General features: G+C 36.8%; 1 protein-coding gene across 1 annotated transcript in view; it reads left to right on the forward strand.

Annotated features, from left to right (window-relative positions):
• The window catches only part of LOC132856323 (uncharacterized), a 60,035-nt gene that overhangs the window by 3,692 nt on the left and 37,574 nt on the right, over positions 1-18,769 (forward strand). The window lies entirely within an intron of this gene.

Raw genomic sequence — 18,769 nt, forward strand, 5'->3', positions numbered from 1 at the left:
CCTGTACCCCACATCATTTACTGGAAGAAACATGGAATTTCTGTCTGTGTTAAGGTGCCTATGTCCAGCAGTGAATATTTCTCTTTGTTACACTTCACAGTGGTGCTTAATGGCTCACATGAAAGTACACACCCACATCTTTAAGAATATATCTTATACAACTTTTATACATTTTTCTGTTTTTATCTAGACTAATAGGGGCTATATATTCATAAAAAAGTTCCAAAACACAAAAGTTTTTTTTTAATGTTTTTATGTAATGTATATGTAATCCTCATATACACTACAGCACAGTAGAATTCTTTTCTTTGCATATCCAAACTGAGAAGGTTGGGATCAGATGCTAGGGCTTAAACATCAATTCTCTGATCAACAACCCAGAGCCTTAAGCACTTGAGCCACCACTGTCCATATCTTCAACCACTAAAATTCTGTGTAAGGTTAAGCCAACAGAAGTATAAACAACTCACTGAAAGCCAACAGTGTTCTAACTCATCTTTTTTTTTTAATTATTTATTTGTTTATACTTCTTCAAAATGTCTGACACATCGATTTCCTTTCTGCTGGTGGAATTGAACAGGAGTGTACTGTTCAGAAAGACAAACCAGGAGCTTGGGCAAACTTTATAATCCTTATCTCTTTAAATGTTCTAAAGATTTTAAAAACAGTCTCACACTCATTTTCTACCGCTACCTCGGGCCACGGGGAGCCTGTGCCTATCTCAGGCGTCATCGGGCATCAAGGCAGGATACACCCTGGACGGAGTGCCAACCCATCGCAGGGCACACACACACACTCATTCACTCACGCAATCACACACTACGGACAATTTTCCAGAGATACCAATCAACCTACCATGCATGTCTTTGGACCGGGGGAGGAAACCGGAGTACCCGGAGGAAACCCCTGAGGCACGGGGAGAACATGCAAACTCCACACACACAAGGCGGAGGCGGGAATCGAACCCCCAATCCTGGAGTTGTGAGGCGAACGTGCTAACCACTAAACCACCGTGCCCCCCTTTAAAAACAGTCATACTACTATATTTATACAAATATTTCATGCACTACAAATAGAAATTTAAGCTTGTGGCTTCTAAAAATCACAGTTGAGGAAAAAATAACTTTACCTTATTTTTATTGAGCAATGAAATATATTAAATAAAAAAATTAAGTCTGCTTGGTCATTCTTGTGTACTTTTCTAACACTAGCCCCTTTTTTTTGAATATTCTATTGGCAAATGAGTGTGGGTGAAGGTAGCATGATGGCTTAGTGTTTAGTATAATTGAGTATACTTGCCACACACCTTTAGGATTGGAGTTTTCATGTTCTTCCCGTTCTTCAGGGGTTTCCTCAGTGTACTCCAGTTCCTTTTACCAGTCTAAAAACATTCACCTCTAGTGTGTAAGTGTTGGGTTGTCACTTTCCTGCCTGGATGTTTCCTGCCTTATGCATCATGTCTTCTTGGATAGACTTTCAGTTCATCTGAAAGTCTGTGTAGGATAAATTCATTCATTCATTCATTCATCTTCTACCGCTTATCCGATCTACCTCAGGTCACAGGGAGCCTGTGCCTATCTCAGGCGTCATCGGGCATCAAGGCAGGATACACCCTGAACGGAGTGCCAACCCATCGCAGGGCACACACACACTCTCATTCACTCACGCAATCACACACTAGGGACAATTTTCCAGAGATGCCAATCAACCTACCATGCATGTCTTTGGACCGGGGGAGGAAACCGGAGTACCCGGAGGAAACCCCCGAGGCACGGGGAGAACATGCAAACTCCACACACACAAGGTGGAGGCAGGAATCGAACCCCGACCCTGGAGATGTGAGGCGAACGTGCTAACCACTAAGCCACCGTGGCCCCTGTAGGATAAATGCTACATGCTGAAAGTCTTCAGTGAATGCTAACTTCAACACAGCAATAGATTGTACAGCACTAAGCTTTTCTTAGTGTGGCTATATTTTTCTAAGTGACCGCATCCTGTTGGCCTCTATTAAAGAAAAATAATATCAGCCACTGAATACAGACCAAGCAGCCTGACTCAAAAGGGCTCGTGCCAAAAAAAACAATGTCTTCTTTGTTTTTAATTCCATGTTGCGAGGCATCACCCGTTCAAATCCTTTTTAGAATTGATCTCCCGACGAGCACCGGAGCTGTAGGAACGGGGACACAAAAGCCTCAAGCTGAGCCAAAAGCGATAAGAAGTGTTACAGCATGTGTGTGCGATAGCTATTTCACAGTGGGTGAGATCACTGATACCATACAAGCCACTGAAAAACAATGACCCTGGAGCCAGGTTAGAATTTCAATTATTAGTGTTTAGACAAGCTTCCTCCTGTTTTGCTTTCTCACTGTTACTGCCATGTGTCCTTTCTATCTAAAGAGCCCACCAAGCATTGGGAAATGAATGTTAATTATGCCATGAGAAAATAAACTATAGAATAAACTTTACAATCTGTGTGGTCCCAGAAATGGAGTTAAACACAAACTGGGTTAAACACAACTGTATTTTGGGTTAGCAGTATATTTATGGTATGATTTACAAAGGGAAATGTCATATATCATTATTTCAGCAAGCATGCATAGAGATAGCGCTACTGCGAAAACACAAAGCTGGTGCAAGTAACACAATTACTAGAATGTTTACAATTTTACCTGTGCTGTGCTGTGCATATTATTATTATTATTATTATTATTATTATTATTATTATTATTATTATTATTATTATTATTATTATTATTATTATTATTATTATTGTTATTATTACTATTATTATTATTGTTATTGTTGTGTTGTTTTTTTTTGCATGTTTTTCTTCAGATAATCATAAATCTTCAAAATTGTTCTCAACCATGTAAATAAATAAAAGAACAAATAAATAAACATTCTTTGACAATTAGTTTCTGATAAAATGTTATGTTTATCCAGAACAAGGTTCAGATAAAAGGGAGATATGGTTGATGGAGGCATATTAATATTCATTATCCAGACAAAAATACAGGCATAATAACAACACTCTGAGAATAGAACTTTTTTCAGTAACATGTCATGTCACCTGAAAGGGTGCATGTGTTCTTTTAGCAAGTCATTTTTCCATACCTGAATACCTCATTGTACTATATCTTATATTATACAGGAGTTAACTAGTCAATTTAGTCAACTAATTTGCTTGTTTAACCATCATTCCAATGGTGCCTATATGTCCTATAACTGCACATAAGCTACTACAGTATCGTTAGCGACATCAAGTTAAGTCAAGAAGCTTTTATTGTCATTTCAACCATACAGTATATAGCTGACGCAGTACATAGTGAAATGAGACAACGTTTCTCCAGGACCATGGTGCTACATACTGTAGAACAAAGACAGAGCTACATAGAACAACACAGAGCTAATTAAGAGACTTAATTAAGTTAGTCCGAGCCACATAAAGACAATACACAAAATCAACGCCAACCAGTGTACATACTGTATGTTCTATAGCACTTGTGCAAAAATACTGGAATGAAGACTTTATATAGTAGCAGCAGTTATATGAGGTATTGTAATGAAGTGTGCAAAACAGCAATTGACTGAAATGTGATCATCAGCGTATACAACAAAAGATAACTCATCGGATGAAGATGAAAGAGAAGACCAACCATTGTGAGCTAGCCAGCTAGCTGACGTGTTATACAGCGAACAGAACATCTGGCCATATTGGGTCACTTACCTGATATTCATTTCTTATTTATAGTACTTAGCAATATCGACTGTGATCACCTACTGTTTTAAGTATGTGACCAAATCACAGCTATGTGATTATTCACAGCTATGATGTTATTCAGTATAAGCACACACTTTTTTTGTGTGATATTGTTTAATTATAAGAAGCATACTACCATCTTGAAGACATCGCCTTATACTGTTAAAGGTTTATATTTTACTGGTTACTACACACTCTGGCGCTGTGGTGGCTCAAGCAGATTAAGCTCTGGGCTGCTGTTCAGAGGATCAGGGTTCAAACCTCAGCACTGCCACTGTTGGGCCCTTGAGCAAGGCCCTTAAACCTCTTGGCTCTAGGGGCGGTGTATCGTAGGAAATTTGAAGAAAGAATTTCACTGTGCCGTAATAAATATGTGACAAAACAAAGGCTTCTCTTTTATTCTACTATTGCAGTATATTAGAACTACATCAGGTTGATATTGTTGTTTCTGCATCAATACATACACTTGGTCTTTATTTAAAATCATGTTATAAAATATACAGCTAGTTTTTTTTTTTTGTATTTGTTTTGTTTTTCCTTCACACCCTATCATTTGTCAGATACTATACAGTATATATTTGATGAAAAAAAACCCTTTGTAAACACCTTTAAGTGACTGAATAATAAAAGGGAAATATGATGCTCCAAAGTCATATTTCAATGGTCTATTTCAACCTTGGTTATTTAGGCATAATATGTTTTACTGCACTGCATTTTATAACGGCACATTTTAAATTGTCATGTCACAGTAGAACAGGCTGAATGTCCACTATAAGCATGAAATGGGGAGAATAAAAGCTAATCACTATGCAGAATATTTTTGTTTCTCTCACTATAAAACATGTTAATTGACTGAACATTAAAAGAAGTCTGATTTGTATTTATTTGTTTGTTTATTTAGTTATATATTTATGAGCTGTAAAGCTTTTTTTTTTTGTATGTGCACAGAATAGTAAAACTGGATATCATAATAATAATGTCCTGAATGTGCAGTGACTATGATTCATTATGTATGCAATAAGCAGGTGCTAAAAGTTCCCAAAAGTAAAGCAGCTAAGGATTTGGACATACTTAATAGGCTCCCTGAGGTCTCTGAAGATAAGGGAACAGTTCTTTTCTTTTTTTTTCTTTGCTTTTCTTTCTTTTTTCCAATTGGGAAGTAAATTTATTGCATTTGTGATGATTATTCTCCATGTCTTCATGTCTTCGTCTCTTATGTTCTTCTCTCTTTTTTCTTTACAAAGCACACACAAAAACTGCTGGATTGTCGGAAAAATAATTAAGCATTTTTTTTTTCTTTGGTGAAGCTGTCAAGAGAGAAAAGTAAAAGAAATAAGTTGCAAGTGCAAAAAAAAATATTTCACATGTAGCTTACTTAGGTCAAAAACCTTATTTTGTGATGGCTTTGATAAACTCCTCCATGCAAACCAGTCTAGCACATTATAAAGCATGCATGTAGATCATGGCACATACTGTACATACATGGCTTTATAGGTAACTGTGATTGTCTTGGACCTCCAAGAACACCTGGGTAACTTGAGTTAATTGGAATGGCAAAAGGAAGAATTTGACTTTGCACGGGATGCACTTATTTCCAGGGATTTCAGAACAGCGTAACAGATACTGTGTCATCGGGAAGGCGTGGCCTATTTGATAATCTAACCCTAACCGAATATTTTTTTTTTTGTAATTAAAATTGGAAATTAACAAAATGTTTTTTTTTTTTTTTAACTACTCACAATTCTGCACCATATCTAGGTCCCTATTTAAATCTAATCAAATTTGTGATATTTACCCACGGCTTTGTGCCAAAGTTCAGATTTTCCTCATGCTGAATCTCTTCTACTAAAGCATTTTTTTTACAACACTCTGATAGATTTGATCTAAAATCAATCATAAGGTTTCGCACTGAATTGGAGTCCAGGCCAGCTGACATTAAAACAATAAGGGAATATAACAAATACTAAGATGCTCTGAACGTCATGTAACTGTTTCTACATTTCACTCATTAATGTTGAAATGAAATCCTTTGTGTTAAAGTGGAAAAGAATCCCAAACAAGCATTTTGTTGTCAAGCATAATCAACTATGTAGGACAACCTGGATACTGGTAAATTGAAATATTTCTTGAGCAAAGCAAGAAACATGAACCATTAAGTCAGACAATATCAAAACAAGCTGGGATCCACTGAAATGCAACGGATGCCCTTATTTGTCACGACTCTGTCTCTGGCAGTGCATCCCAAATGCTGATTCCTTTGATTACTAACACCTGCGGCTTGTTTCATGGCTCATTTTTTGGGACTGTATATTTACTCAACTTTCACTTTTTCGATTTGAAGAGCCTTGTACTTGTGCATCATCGCTGCCTTGTTACTGAATACTACTGTATGTTCACTCTCATTTCTTGTCTGTCTTCATGTTATGCCTTTCACTTATAGCCTTTTACTTGTGCCTGATAGTAAATTGCCTTAACGATTAAAAACCTATGCCTCAAGCACTTAGCCTGTTGTTCCGAGATATGGCAGTCACCATACTTTGTCCAGGCTTTGCATTTATTTAATTTAATGTTTGTGTTTATTCCTTGCTTAGACTGGTTCGTATCATCTTACTAGACTGGTAGATCTTACAAGTGCTACTATTATTATTTTTAGCAGCCGTAGTATTTAATCAATTAATTAACTGAGCCAGTATTGACCTCAGATCTGACTGTCATTTTCAAGCCATATCAGATTGAGACATTATGTTTCTATTATAAACCAGAATGTCTACAGGGCCAGTGGTAAGTCCATAGATAGAGCAGTCATGGTATTTAAAACTAATATAAAGTGCTTATATTTAGCCTAAAGCCTGAAAGTAACAAGAGCTTTCAGCACAGTATTGGTATTGATTGGCTCTAAGAGTGGTGAAAGCATAGTGTAAAACTTGGGCAATGAAATTAGTGTAAAGCAATACTTGTTTTAGAGAGATGAGAGTCAGCAACAATTAAGTTCAGATGTGTCAGAGTGCTAAAACTAAGACATTTGCATTTTTACATGACACCATCCAGGCCAGATGCAGAAATAGCAGAATAAAAATAATATAATCTTGATGAAATATCTGTATCAACACAGCAACATCTGTATTTTTAAAGGGCTTGTTACACACCTACGAGACAATGAGAACAGCTGTGAGCTATCAAGTTGTTCTAGAAAGAAGGGAATGTGATGAGTCTTTTGACTAGGCACTCTCAATAGAAGATAATTGAAAATCTAAAGAAAGATGATTTAATATTGTTTCTCAATTTATTATTATTTCTATTCATTCTATCACAACTGATATTTCAATAAAGAAGCGATGTTTGAATTTATAACTCTTAGCTACTAAAAATACTACTGTTAAAAGCATGCCTATCAGCAGCACAAGGTGGAATCGGAATCGTTTGACGTGATTTTGCAGTTATTTGGAATGTGTTAAAAGTAAAAGACTTCTGGAAAAAAATCATTTCAGATTACATTTATAAATAACATTATAAAGCTAAGATTTTTGGGTTGCTTTTGTGCCTTCACCAATTTATGAAAGAATGAATATCCCTCTGGCCTCCAATTAGTTATACAATGCTAATTTAAGTTAGGGCAATACCCTTAAGATGACAATGAGGATTTCTGAAGAAGAAATTTTAGATGGGTGTTGAAAGAGCTGAAGGGCTCTTGGGCTGAAGGAGTCATTTATTAAACTATCAGATTAAAGTCCCTGAACCTTGTAAATTTTTTATTTTCTTTTGGAGACTCAATCCATTCATTTCATTCATCTTCAATTAGTGCTTTCTCTTGGTCAGGGTTTTGGTGGATTTAGAACCAACCCAAGGAACACTTGGCACAAAGCGGGAATATTCCCTGGATGGGATACAGGTCTGATGAATGGCAGCCTGCACACACATGGCATGTGAGAAAAAAAAGAGATCTCTGTGGAAACCCACAGAGACATGGAAAGGATGTACACCCAACCTCTACACTGACAAAATGCACAGCATCGAGCCAAGCCTGGAATCAAACTGAGGACCATGTGCTGTGACAAGGCAAGGCCACCCACTATTAATTGAAAATATATTCATTCATTCATTCATTTTCTACCGCTTTATCCGAACTATCTCAGGTCACGGGGAGCCTGTGCCTATCTCAGGCGTCATCGGGCATCAAGGCAGGATACACCCTGGACGTAGTGCCAACCCATCGCAGGGCACAAACACACACTCTCATTCACTCATACAATCACACACTACGGACAATTTTCCAGAGATGCCAATCAACCTACCATGCATGTCTTTGGACCGGGGGAGGAAACCGGAGTACCTGGAGGAAACCCCCGAGGCACGGGGAGAACATGCAAACTCCACACACACAAGGCGGAGGCGGGAATCGAACCCCCAACCCTGGAGGTGTGAGGCGAACGTGGTAACCACTAAGCCACCATGCCCCCCTCGGGGTAAATACATTTGCAGATAAGTAAAAAATCAGGCACATTTTTTTACAAATCATGTCAAGCATTTTTATTGTTTAATTGAATTGTCGTTTGTCCAGGACCTTGATGAAACACATAAGAGTTTAATTGCCTAAGTATTCACCCCTGCTAATATGAAGTCCCTGGTTAGTTCTGGTGCAAGCAGATGCCTATAGATATGACAAAATAAATGGAAGAGCATAATTAATAGAGAACCTACGTCAGCAACTAACATCCTGAAAAGTAAGGAGCTTCTATTAAAATTTGTGACACATGAATAAAATATTTTGGGCAGGTGTGAAAAAATGATTCAAATATATATTTTTTATTGTTTTTTATTTGATTTGATTATTTTTATCAGTTTACAAAATGCAAAGTGGGCAAACAGAAGGACAAAAGCCGAATTCAAGGAATCTAAATCAAGAAGAAAAAACTAAATCTAAATGTAACTCAATATTCAGTGTGACTATCAATTTCATATTGGTTTATTAACCGAACCAGAAACTCAGACACAAGTCACAAGGTAATTAGGTACAACATCAGCAAGGTCTCTCCTAGGCAAAGATTTCAAAGCAGACTTAGGTTTCAAGGTGTGCTTTTCAAGCTATTTTATAAAAGCACAAAGAACAAACAATGTTGAAGATCGTAGATGCAGTGGTTGGCCAAGAAAACTTAATGCAGCAGAGGAAAGACACATCGCATTCACTTCCCTTTAAGATCAAATGTCCAGCAGTGCCATCAGTAAAGAACTAGCAGGACCAGGTATACCTATTTATTGTCTGGAAAAGTGTGGGCAGAAGTGGTCTTCATATAAGTATTACGGCCAAAAAGCCATATCTCTTATAGAAGCAAGGCGGCACGACTTAACCATGCACAAAAACATATGAACCGCAGATGCTCTTGACCTCTGAATCAGAATTTTAAATATTTGGCTGTAGCAGAAAGCAGGTTGTTTGCCGAAGTGCTGGAGAGCGGTACAATAATGTGTCTGCACGTACAGTAACAGTGAAGCAATGCTGGAGGTTCCTTGCAAGTTTGGGGCTGCATTTGCCTTTCTGCATTGCAAAGGCTGATCAGGCCATATATTGATTTGGTTTTCTCTTCTGTTCATTTACTTTCATTTTATTAGATGGAAAAAATACTTTACGGCATTTTTTCACACAGGCCTAGAACATTTGACAAGTACTAGGTACTGTATACTGTTTGCCTCACACCGCTTGGCTTGGTGGTTCAGTTCCTGCCTGTCCATGAAGTTTGCATGTTCTCTCTCATGCGTTGTAGGCTGACTGGCATCTCTAAATTGTCTGTAGTGATTGAATGTGTGTGTACAAGTGTACCATAGTAAGTGTTGGCACCCTGTCCAGAGTGTCCCCTGCCTTGTTCTCTGACTCCCCAGGAGGGGCATGCTCTAGGTTCCCCAAGACCCTGTGTAGGATAAGGGTAAGAACAAATGCATGGATGCAGTATGGCGCAAGCACATGTTAAACTCTACCTAAAGGAGGCTATGCACATCAGTAAAAATCAGTGATAAAACTAAATAAGATGAACATTATTAACAGAAACAGCTAAGTACATATGAATATATTATGCACTGATATCATATGGGGAAGTCGTGGCCTACTGGTTAGAGAGTTTGACTCCTAACCCTAAGGTTGTGGGTTCGAGTCTCGGGGCCGGCCACGACTGAGGCGCCCTTGAGCAAGGCACCGAACCCCCCCCAACTGCTCCCCGGGCGCCGCAGCATAAATGGCTGCCCACTGCTCCGGGTGTGTGTTCACGGTGTGTGTGTGTTCACTGCGGTGTGTGTGCACTTTGGATGGGTTAAATGCAGAGAACGAATTCTGAGTATGGGTCACCGTACTTAGCCATATGTCACGTCACTTTCACTTATGCTGTACATATAGACGGATAAAGGCTCGGTCTTCAAATAGTTCAAATAGTTCTTGTCATGAGCTGGAATTTCTCTCAAAACTTTGATACTTAATTATCATTCCATAAATGACAGCTTTCTTGTCCATTGTCCAACTTCAGTTCTTAAAAGAAGCAGCCTGACTTTCTGTAAAGTGAAAACTTAAAGACACTAGTTAATTCCAGTTAATTGACAACACTGCAAGATTAGCAATTCCTTTACTTTAAAGAATTGAACCACACAGTAATTAATTAGAGTATGCATATATAACAGCAAATGAAAGTGTATTTATTGGTTCAGGCTGTAAAAAAGGATTCCTGTTCCTGCTGAGGAGAGCAATATTTCTGTTATTGTTTGACTCAAGCCCCAGGGACTGGATGCTGTATTGGTGTTCACACCTCCCGTTTTCAAGACACAATAATATTATGACAACTGAATATGTTTCTCATCCAATTTTAGGTTCTTTATTATATGTAAAATGTTTCATGAAGTGAATAAAGCGATTAAAGAAAAAGACTGCAAGGCATGCAGCATTGGGTGCTGTGTTGTATGTAATCTGATTAAAACAAATGATAAAAAATAAATAAATAAATAAATAAATAAATAAATAAAAAACAGTGACATAGCATCTCCCGAGGTCTCCAGGTTGTTCCAGCTCAGATTACCATCTGCTTGTCATTTCTCATTTTCCCTCCATGTCTGTAAGGGTTTTCTCTGGGTTCTAGTTTCCTCCCTCGTCTCAAACACATATTGGTTGATTGATTAAGAACGCTAAATTGTCCTTAGATGTGAATAAGTCTGTAATGCATGCGCATGGTGATTGACAAAGGCATGTTTCTGTCAGTGTTCCTATAATATCCAATCTAAGCAATCATGTGAAAGCAACTCAGTGCACAAAATCATGCAGATACAGATCAAGAGAATCAGTTCATATTCATAAATGATGTCAGATTAGGGGAAAATGTGAAAAAAAAAAAGGTCTTGTTCATGAGTTCATGGTCAAAGTAAAATTTCCAGACTGGTTAAAATAAACAGGAAGGCTATGGCAACTCAAATAACCTCTCTTTGCAACCGTGGTGAGAAGAAAAGCATATCAGAAGACGCAAACCATCAAGCCTTGAGGAAAATGGGTTACAACACCAGAAGTCCATTCCCGTCAGCCATGAACAGGAATCTGTTGCCACAGACTCATTGAAAGTAGACAGTTGAAGATTGGAAAAATGATGAGATGTTTTTCCAATCTCCAAGTGTCCAGTTTCGGTGGCAGCTGATTACTTTTATACATTTCCCCATTACTTTGGATTTCAGGGAACAGAAAACGGACCATGCAGACCGTTCACGTACGGTTCCCACCATATAGGTTCCCACCAACTTTTTTCAGTTGCTTGTCACTGTTTCATTTTATATCCACAGTGCTGGACCCCAATCTACTTCCCAATTACTTCAGTGTAGCCTGAATTTATTTACCACATTAACATATGCTGACTGTGCTTTCTGTACCATTTGTTCTAGCAGACAGTTAGAGAAAAACTAATGTGCGACTTTGCAGTAGTCTTTCATAAACAAGTGCTTTACATAAATTGTAATAGTTTTGTCTTCTCTATTTTTATTTATCTCTTGCAAAGGGTGCACTTAATCACGTTTCAAAGAAATGTATAAAGGTTTTGTGACTCTCTCTCTCTCTCTCTCTCTCTCTCTCTCTCTCTCTCTCAGCAATGTAGACCATGTTCTTCTTAATTCTTCTGTCTCACACTGAAAAGACTTCATATCTCAAGACATTTGATTCCATCCCGCAATTCCAGTTTACGTTCATGCCTTCTACCCATGATCCCTCAAGTAACATGGAATAATTTCCAGCATTTCCATCACCAAGAGTAAGATTAACTCAAGAATGCCCAAGCACTTAAACAAACCAAGGATGAAGCTCTTCTTCTTTACAGACAAACACAAACAGTCAGTGGGTTATTTCTGTCTGTTCTAAACTATTTGTTTGAGTGCAAGCAGCACATTTAGTGGTTGGAGCTATAAGGTAGTCTTGGTATGGGGAGATTGTATTATGATATATTGGCAGAGCAGTCTAAGCTACAGCTACAGCCCAGATGCATGCTGAGTCTCTTTGCAACCTGCCCAAGTGTCAGGCTGCTGCCTTGATTTAATAAAAGGAAAAAGAGACACAGTCTCTTGGGCCCACAAACTGCATGATATACTAGGGAAAATGCTGATAAGAATGGCATCTGATGGGATAGCTCCCTTTTATGGAGCTGGAGTGGGAGTAAAGAGGCTAAGATTATATTTACTGGCTGAGAGCTAGATGCAGAGAAACAGAAATTGCAGTTGAGCACTGACTGATGGATTGGTACACTTTGCTTATGGTAAATGTATAAGACAGGGGTGTTTATGTCAGTTCCTAGAAGGTCAAAAGTTGGTACAGGTTAGCGATTGCTCTAATATTGTATACAATCTGAGAAATGTTTTAGGGAAGAGAAGCAAACACATGTTGGTTTAACCTGTTAAAGATCTGCTGAGTCAGAATCATGAAAAAAATAGTTTTAACCAAATTTGAAAATTTCTTTATTTACCTCATCTTTAGGAAATCATCAGTATATAGAATGCTGCAGGGATGATATTTTTTATAAGCCAAACTTGAAAGGAATCATCATGCTGACTCCCTTGACAAAAAGCCAATGGGATTTTTTCAATGGCTTTTGAAAAATTGCAGAAAATAAGCTTTGTGTCCAGTAAAAGCTTACATTTTGTTCATCAAGGTAATCTGCACAAATGAACACAACTTGTATGAATTTTAAACCCTTCCATTTGGCAGAATTAAAAATCTAAAGTTATAAAAAACAAACTACACCATGGTCACATGACTTCAACGCCACCACTAAGGTTTAAACAAACAAATCAATTTTTACTTAAATAAACATATTTCCTGGAAAAATTCCAGTGCTCTTTTTATGGAAGAATCTGAAGTTTGAGTTTGTAAGAATGTGAGTATAAACATATCAAGGCTATATTAGATGAGTTCACAGAGTCATGGGGAACCTGGGATCTATACTAGGGGAATCTGGGCACAAGGTGTTTGGACATCCTGAATGGGGTACTAAACCATCATAGGGCCCAATCACACACCAACACTTACATGTTATGTTATTTAGAGATAGCAATTGGTCTATTTTTGGGTTGGGGAAAAAACCAGAGAACACAGATGAAACCCCCAAACACATGGAGAATATACAAAAAGAAGATATTATAATATATATATATATATATATATATATATATATATATATATATATATATATATATATATATATATATATATATATATATATACGTATATATATATATATATATATATATATATATATATATATATATATATATATATATATATATATATATATACGTATATATATATATATATATATATATATATATGTATATCACCAAAGAGTCACCAAAATATCACCAAAGAGTTTTTTTTGCTACGCTGCCACACAAATATTGTCTCAAATAATCCTCAGCTAATTTAACATCATTATAAATAAAAGCCTTATTATTTATAATTGGGTATAATTGGCTGCAAATCCTTTAGCAGTCGGTGCTATCTGAAGTCTGTGACCATTCAACATCATTATGCTGATAGCCAATTTTAGTCTCTTATAAATCCAGGCCTTGAGTTTCTGAAATGCTGCTTAGTAACACTTGAAGTTTGATGAATGATGTGTTCAGTTCAAGATAATTGTACTTTTTGGCATTTGAAAAATTCACATCATTATTAAGCCAAATGACATTCCCATATCAGCATTTGTCACAAATGAGTTAAAGTGTTTTGTATAACAAATAGATTTTTTTTTTCCATCTTGTTCGTCTTGCTTAACACTGCAGTCAAAAACGAATGTGCAAAGTATTGATATGGCATTGAAAAAAAAACAAAAACATATGCTCATCAAAGTCAAATGGGAAACATGGGCACTGCATAAGCCTTTAGACTTAACAGGCTGAAGCTGATAAGTTCGTTAGCTAGCACATGGTCATTGAGTTATGTGTTGTTATGTTATGTGACCTATATAAGGGTAAAATAATTCAATTAAATTCAGTTTAATCAGATCAAGAGACAAACAGATTTCAGATAAAGTTTATTTGTATAGAGATTTTAACAATGCCAGAAGCAATGGTTGCAAGGAAAAAAACTCTCTGAGATATTGATGATGATATTAGGAAGGAAACGGAGAAGACTCAAAAATGAACCCATCCTCGTCTGGGCAACACCGGATAGTACAATTATAAATAATTTCCCTTTTAACTGTGTATTATATGGTCAAAAAAAATTATGCAATTATGTAACAGGAACTTCCTTAATAAACTTCAGGTTTTAATATAAAGTCAGTCTTGCTGAAAAGACCAACTGTTCATGGTCGAGACCTGAGTGTAAAACTGTCCCTAAAGCTATCATAGCATTTTTAGCCCTAAGCCGTCGTAGCTAAAATGACGGTCTAAACTGAAGTCCAAAACCATCTTCATGGTTTCTAAGTGGTACCATCTACAGTAATCTCATGTATCTTTAGGTTATCCATGACGGACCATCCTCAGCAGCAGCACGTGGGTTCCAAATGATGAGAACTCGAAGAAAAAGTAGGGCATCAGGATGTAATAGAGGAAATAATAAAAAGCCACTGGAGATATCAAGTATTTATTGATAACTGTGATTTATTCAAATGAATATTCAATACAACTGAACTGACGGTGTAATTAAATTGAGCTGTAAATGCAAACTCTATTGTTTCTGGCATATTGAAAAAGTATTGAAATATTGAAAATTTCAAAACTTGTAAATTCAGAGCAAAATTCTTCATCTATTACCAAAAGGTAAAGTCATTCATGCGGATCATATGACCACAGGTTGAATGTATGATTAGCTATATAATGCTCAAAATTGGTTATTTTAAGACTAAAAGAAATGTTGCCTTCTGTTGTGTGTTATATAGTAGGTTGTTTGTATCTCGTATTTATTTATTTATTTATTTATTTATTTATTTATTTATACATCTATCTGTTTGTTTGAAAATTTTATTAGCCTTTCTATTTAAAATATTCTTCATTAACCTTTTTCTCCCTGTGTTCTTATACTTTTTTTTCTTTTTTTCCAACAAATATGTATAAGCCCAGGGTGAGAAAGGAACGTTATATAACTATATATGAGGGAAAATATATACTGTATAATGTTTCTACAAAGATGACGGAATCCAGATAGAAATGTGTTTGAGTGATAGATAGATAGATAGATAGATAGATAGATAGATAGATAGATAGATAGATAGATAGATAGTTAGATAGATAGATAGATTGATAGACAGATGTAGGTTTAGAAGTAAGATGATGATGCCATGTTCCCTTATTTAACATTGTTAGATGTTTTTTTTTTTTTTCTTTTTGTTTTGTTTTTTCTCGTTAAGCCTGAAAACATTATTCTAATTAAGACTGCTGGTTATATGCATGAATGATGCTACAGTACATACTTTGTGAATGAATTAATCATAAAGAAAATATCTCGTAAACACCCATTAATTACAAGTAGCTAGAATCTACCCGGATATCCAATTAATTAAATCAATGCGAGTCTAAGATGTCATTAGTAAAGTAACAGTCTTTTGGATGGATGATAGAAGAAGAGATGATGATTCATAATTTTGAGTATAATATTGAGTTCTTTGAGATTCTAAATACATTTTCACAACTAAGGTGGAAATGTAATTAAGTATGAAGTATTCAGTTTCAATTAGTCTGAATATGCCAGTGATACTGAAGTGCATTAATAAAGTACAACTACTCAAAAGCAGTGTTCCAATCCTGCTGACGCTCACCAGCGCATTTCTTTCTGAGTAAACACTGCCTCAGAGGACTGTGTATACCACCGTATTTTTTTTTTCAGCAGTTCTTTTTAAAAAGCAGCGCTGAGCAGAACATGGATAGAGGGTGAGCTATGCATGTCCCCTGATCGATGATTAAGGCTACTTCTGACCCACTCAAGGCAGCATAAAAGCTTCCCTGTACAAAGTTTTTACAAAGTACAAACAAAGCAGTAGCTCGGCTAGAGACAAACCTCAGGCGTAGCTCTGCTCCCTGTAACATGCCATCATGCAGGTCCACTAAAACTTTCAGCATTTCTTATTCCTCTGTAATGCAAATGCCAAGCCCAAAATATCAGCGTTATCTCTCTAAGTGCTATATACCTATATACCATATACTGTATATATGACTCAAATGGGGATTATTGTTATTTCATTTATTAACAAATGTTCATTCATTCTCTACTGCTTAGCTGAACTATCTCAGGTCACGGGGAGCCTGTGCCTATCTCAGGTGTCATCGGGCATCAAGGCAGGATACACCCTGGACGGAGTGCCAACCCATCGCAGGACACACACACACTCTCATTCACTCACGCAATCACACAATACAGACAATTTTTCCAGAGATGCCAATCAACCTACCATGCATGTCTTTGGACCGGGGGAGGAAACCGGAGTACCCGGAGGAAACCCCCGAGGCACGGGGAGAACATGCAAACTCCACACACACAAGGCGGGAATCGAACCCCCAACCCTGGAGGTGTGAGGCAAACGTGCTACCAACTAAGCCACCATGCCCCCATTAACAAATGTTCTTTTAAACCATTTACACCTATGAGACAAGTTTCTGTCTTTACCTACATTATAGCAGCTATAAGCAGGAGTTTGCCATGGTTTAGAAGATTGATAAGTTCCACTGGAAAGTTCCATGTGTGAAAACATGAAAACATACACTGGAGATGGGGTTACTGTTAAATGCTTTATTCCTTTTATAACCCAGGCATCAATTAGAATTTTCCATTTATTAAAAAACATATTCTCTTTAACCATTTAACATATTATTTTGTGAAACAGCTATAAATAGTTGCTTTAAAACCAAAGTAGAGTAAAACTGTAAAGTACAAAGTCATCTGTTCTATGATTTTGAAACCTACTGATTTTTTACACTGGGACTCCTTCCATAAAAAAATGAAATAAGCATTTATACTACGGTCAAAGCTGCTGGTACAGAAAATGAATGTGCTAAACAATACAAACTACTATGGGATTATATGGGATTATTACATAAAATGAGCTTTTTCATTGGCTGGTCATTATACACTTAAATGATTTAAGGCATTTGGTTATTTGAACAGTTGGCCACAATTTCATGTTCACTGTCCACCTTTGTAATCTACCTGGAGGACCTACAGCATCAAGACAAAGTGGTGCACTTAGCAAAGACATGCTTGGGTCCAGGAAGTATTCAGTGTAAACATTCACTCACAGTCAGGAGGAGTGTGAGGTGGAAAAAAAAGTATTTACCTCATGGTGGTTAAAGAAAATAATTAAAAAAAAAAAAAAAAACAGAAAGAAAAAAAATCCTACAGTGTCATTTTACTGTAAAATTTTCTACTGTAGTCTTCTACTGTAGAATTTTACAATTTTTTTTGTTTATACTGTACATGCACAAAACATTTTCCTAAGAATGTAGTTATCCATGCTGGTTTCTAATTATGGAAATATATGGCTCGTATGGCTACCAGCTGCTTAGCAGGGTGAGAAATACTGTAATATGTGTGTTTTTTTTGTTTGTTTGGTTGGTTTTTTTTTACACATAAAGTGAACACAAATGCATTTTTTTTAAACTGCTGGTCATGTTGCATCACAGGGTGTGGAAGAAAGTGCTACCCTCTACTACATGCATGAGCTCATAGTAACCCTGGATTGGTTAGTGTTGTGGTACTGTACAGTATTTGATAAGGTGAGAATTTGCCATCCCTCCTACTCAGATAAAATAGTCAGGTTTGTGTTCTTCAAATCCTGGTAATTAATGCGCCATGGTATCGCTTTTCTGTTGTTCCACTCTGGAGCATGTCATAAGGATGTTATTTGTATGTCTGTAACCAAAAATGCATAAAAAAATATACAGAGCTTTAGGTTGTTACTTAATGTACAAAGCATCTTCTACATGATTGCATGTCTCCCACTCATGATGACTTCTTGTTAATGCATTTGGTGTAAGGCATGTAATTGCATGTCCAACGCAACCTTGAGAGCTAACCATGAGGATGATTTCAGTGTATTCTTCTTTCGTCAAAATTTCGTCTTCTTTCGGCATTCTTAAAATCTGAAAATAAATAAATAAATAAATAAATAAATAACATTTATTTATTTATTTATTTATTTATTTATTTATTTATTCATTTATTCATTTATTTATTTATTTATCTTCAATTTTTGTTTGTTATATGTTCTCTCACTCACTCATTTTCTACCGCTTATCCGAACTACCTCGGGTCACGGGGAGCCTGTGCCTATCTCAGGCGTCATTGGGCATCAAGGCAGGATACACCCTGGACGGAGTGCCAACCCATTGCAGGGCACACACACACACTCTCATTCACTCACGCAATCACACACTACGGACAATTTTCCAGAGATGCCAATCAACCTACCATGCATGTCTTTGGACCGGGGGAAGAAACTGGAGTACTCGGAGGAAACCCCCGAGGCACGGGAAGAACATGCAAACTCCACACACACAAGGCGTACAATATATACTATA

Source organism: Tachysurus vachellii, chromosome 13, assembly GCF_030014155.1.
Source record: "Tachysurus vachellii isolate PV-2020 chromosome 13, HZAU_Pvac_v1, whole genome shotgun sequence".
In the NCBI taxonomy this organism is placed as follows: domain Eukaryota; kingdom Metazoa; phylum Chordata; class Actinopteri; order Siluriformes; family Bagridae; genus Tachysurus; species Tachysurus vachellii.